Source organism: Lissotriton vulgaris, chromosome 3_1 (assembly GCF_964263255.1).
Source record: "Lissotriton vulgaris chromosome 3_1, aLisVul1.2, whole genome shotgun sequence".
NCBI lineage: Eukaryota > Metazoa > Chordata > Amphibia > Caudata > Salamandridae > Lissotriton > Lissotriton vulgaris.
Genome location: NC_141689.1, coordinates 1,613,043,299 through 1,613,055,885, shown reverse-complemented (window position 1 = coordinate 1,613,055,885; position 12,587 = coordinate 1,613,043,299).

Sequence of the window (12,587 nt, the reverse complement as noted above, 5' to 3'; positions counted from 1 at the left end):
CAATGCCGCAGCAATGCCGTTCATTTACCGTAGCAATGCTTTTCATTTAGCGCAGCAAAGCCGCATCAATGCCTTTCATTTAGCGCAGCAATGCCTTTCATTTAGCGCAGCAATGCCTTTAATTTAGCGCAGCAATGCTTTTTATTTAGCGCAGTAAAGCAGCAGCAATGCCTTTCATTTAGCGCAGCAAAGGCACAGCAATGCCTTTCATTTGGCGGAGCAATGCCACAGCAATGCCTTTCATTTAGTGGAGCAATGCCACAGCAAAACTTTTCATTTAGCGCAGCAAAGCCGCATCAATGCCTTTCATTTAGCGCAGCAATGCTTTTTATTTAGCGCAGCAAAGCCTCAGCAATGCCTTTCATTTAGCGCAGCAATGCTTTTCATTTAGTGCAGCGATGCCGCAGCAATGCCTTTCATTTAGCCCAGCAATGCTTTTCATTTAGTGCAGCGATGCCGCAGCAATGCCTTTCATTTACTGCAGCAATGCCGCAGCAATGCCTTTCATTTAGCGGAGCATTGCCACAGCAGTGCTTTTCATTTAGCGCAGCAAAGCCGCAGCAATGCCTTTCATTTACCGCAGCAATGCCGCAGAAATGCTTTTCATTTAGTGCAGCAATACCTTTCATTTAGCGCAGCAATGCCTCTAATTTAGCGGAGCAATGCCTTTCATTTAGCGCAGCAATGGCACAGCAATGCCTTGCATTTAGCGCAGCAATGCCGCAGCAGTGCTTTTCATTTAGCGCAGCAATGCCTTTCATTTAGAGCAGCAATGCCCTTCAATTAGCGCAGCCTTACGGTATCACGACAATATTTCTTGAAATATCGCCTTGGCAACCATGGACGCCTCGGAGATGGAGGTTGTGGGGGTGAGGCAGTGCTGGTCAGTAAACGTTGCTTGTTTTAAAGAGTCACAGAGGGCCGAGGCTGAGGACAACTTTATTTTAAGTTCAATTGGTGTTTATTGCTTGTTTTGCAATACCGATCGCGAAAGATTGCTCTCACTGCCGCTTGGTTTTAACTGGAGCCGGACTCGGCTCAGGGCACAGTAAAATCTACCGACCCCCATGCACTACAAGGCTCACCCGTTTTTTTAGAACTGACACCGGTCTGTGACGTTATCACTATTACAGCTGAGGCAACAGCGGGATATTGCCAAAGGGACAGGCCGAAGAGCAACACAACACTGTTGTGCGTCACACTTCGCCGTCATATCATAGAGGGCAGCAGGTGTTTGGGCAACATAAGTGCATCAAGTGCAGTGACAATAGAGTCCATGGGTGTGAAGGGCACACTACACCCTAATAATGATTGCTTTTCTAACCCACTTGGAACAGGAATGAAGGGCCAATTATACCTGCCTGCATTAGGGCACTTGTCATCCTTGTAACGCCACTAATTGTCTTGGTAAAACCAAAATCCCTCCTTGTGTCTGTAAATTGCAAATTTCCATCAATAATATTAGTCTAGTTTTTATATTGAGCAAAACAAACGTAGGAGGCAAAGTGAGCTATTGAAAGCAGGTTGGAGCACTGCATACCTGCCAATATTTTACAAGTGGGAGATTTTGAAAACAAATAGCGGGATGCAATTTTCATTGTGGCGTCATTGCCTTTCATTTAGCGCAGCAATGCCTTTCATTTAGCACAGCAATGCCGCAACAATGACTTTCCTTTACCGCAGCAATGGTTTTCATTTACCGCAGCAATACCTTTCATTTAGCGTAGCAATGCCTTTCATTTAGCGTAGCAATGCTGCAGTAATGTCTTTCATTTAGCGGAGAAATGCCTTTCATTTAGCGCAGCAATGCCTTTCATTTAGCGCAGCAATGCTTTTTATTTAGTGCAGCAAAGCCGCAGCAATGCCTTTCATTTAGCGCAGCAATACCTTTCATTTAGCGCAGCAAAGCCGCATCAATGCCTTTCATTTAGCACAGCAATACCTTTTCATTTAGCGCAGCAATGCTTTTTATTTAGCACAGCAAAGCCGCAGCAATGCCTTTCATTTAGCGCAGCAATGCCTTTCATTTAGCGCAGCAATGCTTTTCATTTAGCGCAGCAAAGCCGCATCAATGCCTTTCATTTAGCGCAGCAATGTCTTTTATTTAGCACAGCAATGCCTTTCATTTAGAGCAGCAATGTTTTTTATTTAGCGCAGCAAAGCAGCAGCAATGCTTTACATTTTGCGCAGCAATGCCTTTCATTTAGCGCAGCAATGCTTTTCATTTAGCACAGCAATCCTGCAGCAATGCCTTTCATTTACCGCAGCAATGCCGCAGTAATGCTTTTCATTTAGCACAGCAAAGCCGCAGCAATGCCTTTCATTTAGCGGAGCAATGCCACTGCAATGCCTTTCATTTAGTGGAGCAATGCCACAGCAATACTTTTCAATTAGCGCAGCAAAGCTGCATCAATTTCTTTCATTTAGCGCAGCAATGCCTTTCATTTAGCGCAGCAATGCTTTTTATTTAGCGCAGCAAAGCCGCAGCAATGCCTTTCGTTTAGCGCAGCAATGCCTTTCATTTAGCGCAGCAATGCCTTCCATTTAGCGCAGCAGTTATGTTCATTTAGCGCAGCCTTACGGTATCACGGCAATATTTCTTGAAATATCGCCTTGGGAACCATGAGGCAGGTCAGGGAGTCCTGGAGGGGCGTAATTCAGTATTCTGTTTCCACCCCGTGTTTTTTTTGCGTTTGTGCCGTCATTTCATCGGGAGTACTCGGAGGGTGCTGGTCAGTAAACGGTGCTTGTTTTAGGCTGTGGACAATTTTATTTTAAGTTCAATTGGTGTTTATTGCTTGTTTTGCAATAGGGATCGCGAAAGATTGCTTTTACTGCCGCTCGGTTTTAACTGGAGCCGGACTCGGCTCAGGGCACAGTCAAATCTGCACGACCCCTATGCACTACCATCCTCTGCCAGGGTGAGCAAGGCTCACCCTTTTTTTTAGAACCGACACCGGTCTGTGACGTTACCGCTATTACAATGAAACAGACCTAATCGGCACTCTCCGGGCTGAGGCAACAGCGGGATATTGCCAAAGGGACAGGCCGAAGAGCAACACAACACTGTTGTGCATCACACTGCGCCATCATATCACAGAGGGCAGCCGGCGTTTGGGCAACATAAGTGCATCAAGTGCAGTGACAATAGAGTCCAAGGGTGTTAAGGGCACACTACACCCTAATAAGGATTGCATTTCTAACCCACTTGGAACAGGAATGAAGGGCCAATTATACCTGCCTGCATTAGGGCACTTGTCATCCTTGTAACGCTACTAATTATCTTGATAAAACCAAAATCCCTCCTTCTGTTTCCAAATTGCGAATTTCCATCAATAATATTAGTCTAGTTTTTATATTGGGCAAAACAAATGTAGGAGGCAAAGTGAGCTAATGAAAGCAGGTTGGAGCGACGCATACCTGCCAATATTTTACAAGTGGTAGATTTTGAAAACAAATAGGGGGATGCAATTTTAATTGTGGCAGCAATGCCTTTCATTTAGCGCAGCAATGCCTTTCATTTAGTGCAGCAATGCCACAGTATGCCTTTCCTTAACCGCAGCAATGCCGCAGCAATGGTTATCATTTAGCGCAGCAATACCTTTCATTTAGCGCAGCAATGCCTTTCATTTAGCGAAGGAATGCCTTTCATTTAGCGCAGCAATGCTTTTTATTTAGCGCAGCAAAGGCGCAGCAATGCCTTTCATTTCGCGCATGAATGCCTTTCATTTAGCGCAGCAATGTCTTTCATTTTGCGCAGCAATGCCTTTCATTTAGCACAGCAATGCCGCAGCAATGCCTTTCATTTACTGCAGCAATGCCGCAGCAACGCTTTTCATTTAGTGCAGCAATGCCTTTCATTTAGCTTAGCAATGCCTTTTATTTAGCGCGGCAATGCTGCAACAATGAAGTAAATCAAAAAAAGACTAGCTTGAAAGGGAGTGGTTTTGTTACCAGAAATTATTAATTTTGGTCAAAGGACTCAAGTATGTTTTGTCAGGAGTTAGTGGCACCTTGTGAGTGTGCTCATGAAGCCCTCACCCACCAACCTAGTTGGTTGCATGCTTCATCATTGGGCCCACCCAGTGACACCTAGCGTGTCCCGGGTGTGCTTCGACGCCTGATTGCAGCGGAGCAGGTATGTCGCTGAGTGTGCGGCGAAGACTGTTATGATAAATGAGATTAAAACGGCTTGGCCGTGGTCCCAGTACCCGAAGGTGAATTAGACTTTAATACCTGGGCCACCGTCAGCGGTTAAAAATAAGGCTGTGGGATGTTAGAGGCGGGTTACGACCTCCTACATCCTTTGTTGGTCAACATGTTTCAGCCAGTGCCTTATGAGTGTTCTGGCTTTCTTCAGGACGAATTAAAAGGGGATGTGTGTGTGATTAATACTAGTGGATGTGTATTTACAGACTATGTGTTTTACACGTCCTAAAGTGTTTTTCTATGTGTGAGAGGGGGATTCCCTTCTCAAAAACACCTGTACATAGAACATACAAAACAGAGACAAAACATACAAGGGATAAAGAAGAGTCACTTTTAGTATATTGCATTATATACATCCGTGTGCCGACTTGATAGCATTGTAAGTGCAGGCTATAAGCGGCTACAGCGTAATGGTATTGGTGTTACCATTATGGTGAGATTCGCACAGGAATTTCGGGGGTGGAGTGGCTAAAAAAACGGTATTGACATCAAATAGTGTACGAGTGGGAAGTAAGACGTAAGAAACATTTCTTACGCTAGTTTAAGCAGATTTCTGCTTCAAGGTTTGTGAAGTGGCGATGGTTGGCCCTGTGGGCGAAAAAAGGTTTTTGCCACTTAGATTCAGGAGACCTGTTGGGAGAGAAAAGCGCTTACCAGTGATGAGGGGGGTAATCCATCATACTCACAGAATTACTGGGCAGAGCCTGCATTGGACCTGTAGTGCCTCCTTCGCAGAACCGGTGGGAAATGGCAGTTTCCGCTGAGGTCTTATACTGTGGTTGATTGGATGATAGTTCGCACCTGCATTGGGGAAGAAATGGTAGAAAGACTCGAGCTGTCGAGTCATTGTGCTTGCAGGGCTTTACCGGGGATCTATTGTGAGTGTGTACGCATGCGCGGTATGGTTGTTTGTAATGCACATGTGCCTGATGGAGTGTTCCAACCGCTCATGCGCATAGAGCATTAGATAGCGCATGTGCCTCTAAAGGCAAAGTTGAAGCCTCAGTATTGAATTCCTAGTAAGGGAGTACTGGGTGGTTTGTCATAGAGTCATTAGCATGTCAATGAGTTACGTTACGTTACGTTAAAAATATTTGTACCGCGCACGTTCACCAACGGTTTCATGGCGCTCTTGACATAACGGCAGCTGGGGTGGAGGAGTTACTCAAGTGCTGATTGAAACAAGAAGGTCTTTAACAGTCTGCGAAAGTGATCGTAGTTGGGACAGAGGCGGAGTGCAGTTGGGAGGGAATTCCAGATGGTGGGGGCCATGGCAGAGAAACTCAGACCGCCATGCTTTTTCCGTCTGGTTTTAGGAATGACAAGGAGATTAAGGGTTGCAGAGCGGAGGTCTCTGTGTGGGACATACCGTGTCAGGCAAGAAGAAATGAATGCAGGGGCTAGATCAGAGAGGGCTTTGAAAGTAACGCAGCCCAGTTTAAAGATGCAGCGTTTAGTGATGGGGAGCCAGTGGAGGCTACGCAGAAGAGGGGTGACATGCTGGTATTTTGTCTGGCGGAAAATCAGGCGGGCTGCCTGGTTCTGGACAAGTTGTAGCCGGTGGAGATGGATTGATGGAATTCCGGCATACAACGTGTTAGCATAGTCGAGTCTGGAAGTGATCAGTGCTAGGATGACTAGAATTAGAGCATCTCTAGTGAGGATCCTACTGATTTTACGAAACCGCCTTAGATGGAAAAAACAGGATGAGGTGACTGTGTTGATTTGAGGCCTCATAGAGAGGTCCTCAGAGATGACCACCCCCAGACTCTTCACAGTGCTAACAGGGCTAGGTGGAGTCCCCAGGGAAGAGGGCCAAAAGGTGGATTTCCACGGATTAGTGGAGCCCCCTACCAGTACCAGCTTTTTGTGGGGTTCAGTTTTAACTGGCTGTGAAGCATCCACTCTGCAATGTTGAGCATAGTGGATTGAAAGTTGGAACGGGAGGAAGGAAGAGGGTCAATGGGAAAAATTAACTGAAGATCGTCTGCGTAGTTGAAAATAGTGACCGGGGTATTACGGAGGGAAGCAAGAAGGGGCTGAAGGTACAAATTAAACAGTAAGGGTGAGAGTGCGGAGCCCTGAGGGACCCCGCAGGTGAGAGATGAATAGGGCGCAGAGAAGGTAGATGGGTGAACTGCTTGAGTCCGATGGCTCAGAAAAGATCTGAGCCAGTCGAGGGCCACCCCCTGGATGCCGGCATTGTTGACACGGTCGATCAAGATAGTATGATCGACCGTGTCAAAAGCAGCCGACAGGTCCAGGAGGACAAGGGCCTGAGAGATGTTATTGTCGGCACCTTTCCTCAGGGCATCCATGACGGCCACTATGACCGCCTCGGTGGAGTGGAGGGGTCTGAAGCCAGCTTGTTGGGTATCCTGGAAGGAGGAATTCTCGATAAAGGTACTCAAGCAGCGGGTAACGTAGGTCTCCAGAATTTTGCCCAAGTATGGGAGGAGGGAAATGGGACGATAATTACTTAGAATGGTGAGGTCAGCATTGTTTTTTTTAAGAATGGGTATGACAGCTGCCTGTTTGAATGAACGAGGGACCTCCCCAGTAGCGAGAGAGTTGTTGAGCAAGGCTAATGGGGGGCCAGGGCATGCCAGGAAGGCCTCTCTAAGGATCTGAGGGGGGCAGCAGTCATTAGGGGAGCCTGAGCTAACCTTGCGGAGAAGCGCGGAGAATTCATTTAGAGAGATTGGTGGGAGCTGAGTCAAACGGCTAGAGTTCATGGGGGGGAGAGGTAAAGGAAGGGGTGATGAGGGGGGAGGGATGTTGTCTTTGATGATGGATATTTTGTCTATGAAGTAAGAGTTCAGAGAGTCGCATAAGGTTTGGGTTGGTTGGGGTTGGGGTGTAATCCTGTCAGGCAGGGAAAGCTCGTTGACAATAGAAAAGATGTCTTTGGCTTTGGTGTTAGAATCCAAGATTTTTTGGGAAAAATAGGCTGTTTTGGCCGATAATATAGCTTTTTTGTAGGTGTTCAGGGCATCTACATAGACCAGGGAATGGCATCGTTGAGGCCCTCAGTGGCTGTAGAGAGGCGGTATATCCATCGCTGTTCTTTGCTCAGGAGTTTCTTATCATTATCGAATGTGCTTTCTGGGATCTGCTCAATGATTGTCCAGTTTAGGTCATTGGGCGTATGGCAGTGGGTGATGAAGTGGTTAGTGAGTTTGCTCACATTTTTCTTGCATCTTATTGTGCTTCGATGTTCAGTTATCCTGGTTCGGATTTTGCGGGTTGTCATCCCCACATAGCGGAGGCCACATGTGCAAGTGAGAAGATATACCACATTGCGTGAGTTACAGTTAGTGTGGTTTCGTTGGGTCCATATTTTGTTGGGCTCAAGGTTCAGGGTTTTAGTATGAGTGGTGAGATGGCACACACTACAATCATTGCACGGGTAGTGACCTGTGATCTTGGGCAGTCCCCATGCATTCAGAACGGTGTTCGTTGCAAGTTTAGGTTGTGGTCTGGGTCGGGTGCTCACCAGTTGGTCCTTCAGATTGTGACATCTCTTGTATGCGAATCTTGGTGTTTCCCATTTCCCCTGCCCAGAGTTAATTATCCGCCAATGTTTTTTAATTATTTTTGCCACTTCGTTGGACGCTGTGTTGTAGGTTGTGACACAGGTGATGGGCTGTTCCTGATCCTCCTTTGGTATGGTCTCCAGGAGGGCTTCACGGTTCTGATTCCTGGCCCTCTTCTGAGTTTTGTGAATGATGGCTTTTGGGTAGCCACGGTTTTCTAGTTTGCTTGCCAGGTCAGCCGATTGTGATTTATAATCACTGATTTTGCTACAGTTTCTACGTATTCGTAAAAACTGGCCGAATGGTAGATTTTCTTTGAGATGGCGGGGGTGAAAGCTCGTGAAGTGGAGCAGTGCATTCCTCGCGGTTGGTTTGTAGTATGTTGTTGTGATCAGAGTCCCATCTTTGGCTATTATGTCCAGGTCTAGGAAGGGAAGGTGGTGGTTGCTCGCTGTGCTGGTGAAGTTCAGGTATGGGTCCCTGGTATTGAGCCAGGTCATGAATCTGTTAAGGTCGTTCTGGGATCCCTCCCAGATTACCAGAATGTCATCAATATACCTGTGCCATTTCAGGATGTGATGACTGAAAGGGTTTGTTGCAGCAGCGATGTTGGTGCTTTCGAAATGGTGTACATACAATCCTGCCACGCTTGGGGCGAAAACGCTGCCCATGGAAGTTCCATTGGTTTGTAAGTAAAAACTGCCTTCATATTCAAAGAAGTTTTCTTTGAGTGCCAGAGTTGCACATGCCAGTATGAAGTCCCTTGGGGTATGGGAAGGCCAAGGGGATTCCATTAGGATGTCGTGTAGGACTTTCAAGGTGGCATCCTGGGGGAGACTGGTATACAGGCTCTCCACATCTAGCCCTACCAGGAGTTGTGTGTCAGGGTTGAAATTCATATTGTCTATGACCTGCAACAGTTGTTTCGTATCCTTTATGTATGTGGGTGTGTTTTGCACCAACGGGTTCAAGAAGAAGTCACAGTATTGTGACAGTGGTTCCAACAAAGAGTTTATACCAGATACAATGGGTCTTCCAGGTGGGGGATTTTTGCCCTTATGTACCTTGGGTACCATATAAAAATACGGGGTCCTGGTATGTGTGGGGCATAGATAGTCTGCTTCCTGTTTAGAGATGTGTTCAGCATCTGCTGCCCTCTTCACTAGTTCATGGATAGTGGTTTGTAGTCCTTCTGATGGGTCTCGTTCCAATCTGCGGTAGTTTCTGTTGTCGCTTAGAATTCTGTGACACTCAGTGTCGTAGTCCATCTTGTCCTGTAGGACGATGCCTCCCCCCTTATCCGCTGGCTTGATCACCAGTGTGGGGTTGTTTTGTAGGCGTTGTATGGTTTGTCTGTCTTCCCAGGACAGGTTGTTAAAGTGATTGGTCGGATTGAGATTCTCAATGTCGTTGTATACAGCCTGTTCAGAGGTTGTGATTTCGGGAGGGATGGTGGAGGGAGGGGGGACAAATGTGGATTTTGTTCTGAGACCCGTGGTATTGGGGTTCTCGTGGAGTAGCTCAATTTTTGGGGTTGGTTTTTCAAAAAAGGATTTCAATTTGAGTTTCCTGAAGAATTGTGCCAGTTCCACGTGCAATTTAAATTTGTCGAGTCTGGTGGTGGGCACGAAAGATAGTCCTTTTTCCAGGACGGACTGTTCCTTCTTAGATAGAGGAGTACTGGATAGATTGAATACCAGTGATGGTTGGTCCGTGGAGCTCAGTGTTTGCTTGGTCCTGGTACTGCTTCTTTCGCCTTCTGGCGTGTGTTCGAGCTCACTGGGTTCTCTTCCTCGGCCCAGTGGACCTGTGTGTGTTGTTGGTTTGGTCTTCGCCGGCCTCAGGATCTCCGGCCCTGTCCTAAAAAAGAATGTGTGGGCCATGGTTGCCTGGGAATAGTGGCATTGGTCCAGGGGGGTTCATGGGTGGGAAGCCATACTAGGGATTCTGCATGTGGCCAAAGTTCGGTGGGAAGCCGTAAAAATGGCCTTGTTGCCCTCCTTGCCAGTGATTGGGCCATCGTTGTCCTCTTCGTCCTCTTCCTCCTCGTTTTTGTGAGCCGCCGCTGGAGTCACTGGAGATGGAACTATCATCACCTGAAGAATTGGACATATTGTTGTCCTTAGTTGGTGGTGTGTAATCCTCCTCCGAATATGGATACACTTTGGCATAACTGAATTTTTTAAGGTCTTTGTCAAACTTCTTTATTTTTGCTTGAGTCAGGTATTCTTTGTACTCATTAATTTCTCTGTTCTGGTCATCCAGCTTTTTCTTATATGCAGTGATGGTTGCTTTGAAATGACTTTCTGTGGCTTGGATTTCAATCATAATAGCATCAGATAGTCGTTTTGCTGTTTTAATGATAAGAATCATCCAGTCCCTGGTGCAGTGCCAGGCGATCTGGGCCCAGTCCTTCCTGAAGGTGGCGTCGTCAAGGAAGATCCTGGGTGCGTTGGTTACTAGTAGGCCCCTCGGGGCCGTGTTAGTTCTGATGTACTGGGCTAGGATTGTCCCATGCAGGATGGTGCGAATTCTGTTACGCTTTTTCTCTGTAAGGGTCTCCCAATCAGTGGTTTGTGCGATGGTGTTAGCGATGCTGAAATCCGCTTGGAAGGACTGGTCAGATAATATGTCTGCCAGGTCTCTTTCAGAAAAGGTTAAGCCATGGTTTTCCGCCATGGTTTGGGATGTACTCTCGCAGCTGTGCGCTGCCAATATTGTCGCGTATCAAGAGGGAGAGAGAGGACCAGAAAGCTAGTCCAAATCCCCAAAGTTATATGAAGTAAATCAAAAAAAGACTAGCTTGAAAGGGAGCGGTTTTGTTACCAGAAATTATAAATTTTGGTCAAAGGACTCAAGTATGTTTTATCAGGAGTTAGTGGCACCTTGTGAGTGTGCTCATGAAGCCCTCACCCACCAACCTAGTTGGTGGCATGCTTCATCGGGCCCACCCAGTGACACCTAGCGTGTCCCGGGTGTGCTTCGACGCCTGATTGCAGCGGAGCAGGTATGTCGCTGAGTGTGCGGTGAAGACTGTTATGATAAATGAGATTAAAACGGCTTGGCCGTGGTCCCAGTACCCGAAGGTGAATTAGACTTTAATACCTGGGCCACCGTCAGCGGTTAAAAATAAGGCTGTGGGATGTTAGAGGCGGGTTACGACCTCCTACATCCTTTGTTGGTCAACATGTTTCAGCCAGTGCCTTATGAGTATTCTGGCTTTCTTCAGGACGAATTAAAAGGGGATGTGTGTGTGATTAATACTAGTGGATGTGTATTTACAGACTATGTGTTTTACACGTCCTAAAGTGTTTTTCTATGTGTGAGAGGGGGATTCCCTTCTCAAAAACACCTGTACATAGAACATACAAAACAGAGACAAAACATACAAGGGATAAAGAAGAGTCACTTTTAGTATATTGCATTATATACATCCGTGTGCCGACTTGATAGCATTGTAAGTGCAGGCTATAAGCGGCTACAGTGTAATGGTATTGGTGTTACCATTATGGTGAGATTCGCACAGGAATTTCGGGGGTGGAGTGGCTAAAAAAACGGTATTGACAACAAATAGTGTACGAGTGGGAAGTAAGACGTAAGAAACATTTCTTACGCTAGTTTAAGCAGATTTCTGCTTCAAGGTTTGTGAAGTGGCGATGGTTGGCCCTGTGGGCGAAAAAAGGTTTTTGCCACTTAGATTCAGGAGACCTGTTGGGAGAGAAAAGCGCTTACCAGTGATGAGGGGGGTAATCCATCATACTCACAGAATTACTGGGCAGAGCCTGCATTGGACCTGTAGTGCCTCCTTCGCAGAACCGGTGGGAAATGGCAGTTTCCGCTGAGGTCTTATACTGTGGTTGATTGGATGATAGTTCGCACCTGCATTGGGGAAGAAATGGTAGAAAGACTCGAGCTGTCGAGTCATTGTGCTTGCAGGGCTTTACCGGGGATCTATTGTGAGTGTGTACGCATGCGCGGTATGGTTGTTTGTAATGCACATGTGCCTGATGGAGTGTTCCAACCGCTCATGCGCATAGAGCATTAGATAGCGCATGTGCCTCTAAAGGCAAAGTTGAAGCCTCAGTATTGAATTCCTAGTAAGGGAGTACTGGGTGGTTTGTCATAGAGTCATTAGCATGTCAATGAGTTACGTTACGTTACGTTAAAAATATTTGTACCGCGCACGTTCACCAACGGTTTCATGGCGCTCTTGACATAACGGCAGCTGGGGTGGAGGAGTTACTCAAGTGCTGATTGAAACAAGAAGGTCTTTAACAGTCTGCGAAAGTGATCGTAGTTGGGACAGAGGCGGAGTGCAGTTGGGAGGGAATTCCAGATGGTGGGGGCCATGGCAGAGAAACTCAGACCACCATGCTTTTTCCGTCTGGTTTTAGGAATGACAAGGAGATTAAGGGTTGCAGAGCGGAGGTCTCTGTGTGGGCCATACCGTGTCAGGCAAGAAGAAATGAATGCAGGGGCTAGATCAGAGAGGGCTTTGAAAGTAACGCAGCCCAGTTTAAAGATGCAGCGTTTAGTGATGGGGAGCCAGTGGAGGCTACGCAGAAGAGGGGTGACATGCTGGTATTTTGTCTGGCGGAAAATCAGGCGGGCTGCCTGGTTCTGGACAAGTTGTAGCCGGTGGAGATGGATTGATGGAATTCCGGCATACAACGTGTTAGCATAGTCGAGTCTGGAAGTGATCAGTGCTAGGATGACTAGAATTAGAGCATCTCTAGTGAGGATCCTACTGATTTTACGAATCCGCCTTAGATGGAAAAAACAGGATGAGGTGACTGTGTTGATTTGAGGCCTCATAGAGAGGTCCTCAGAGATGACCACCCC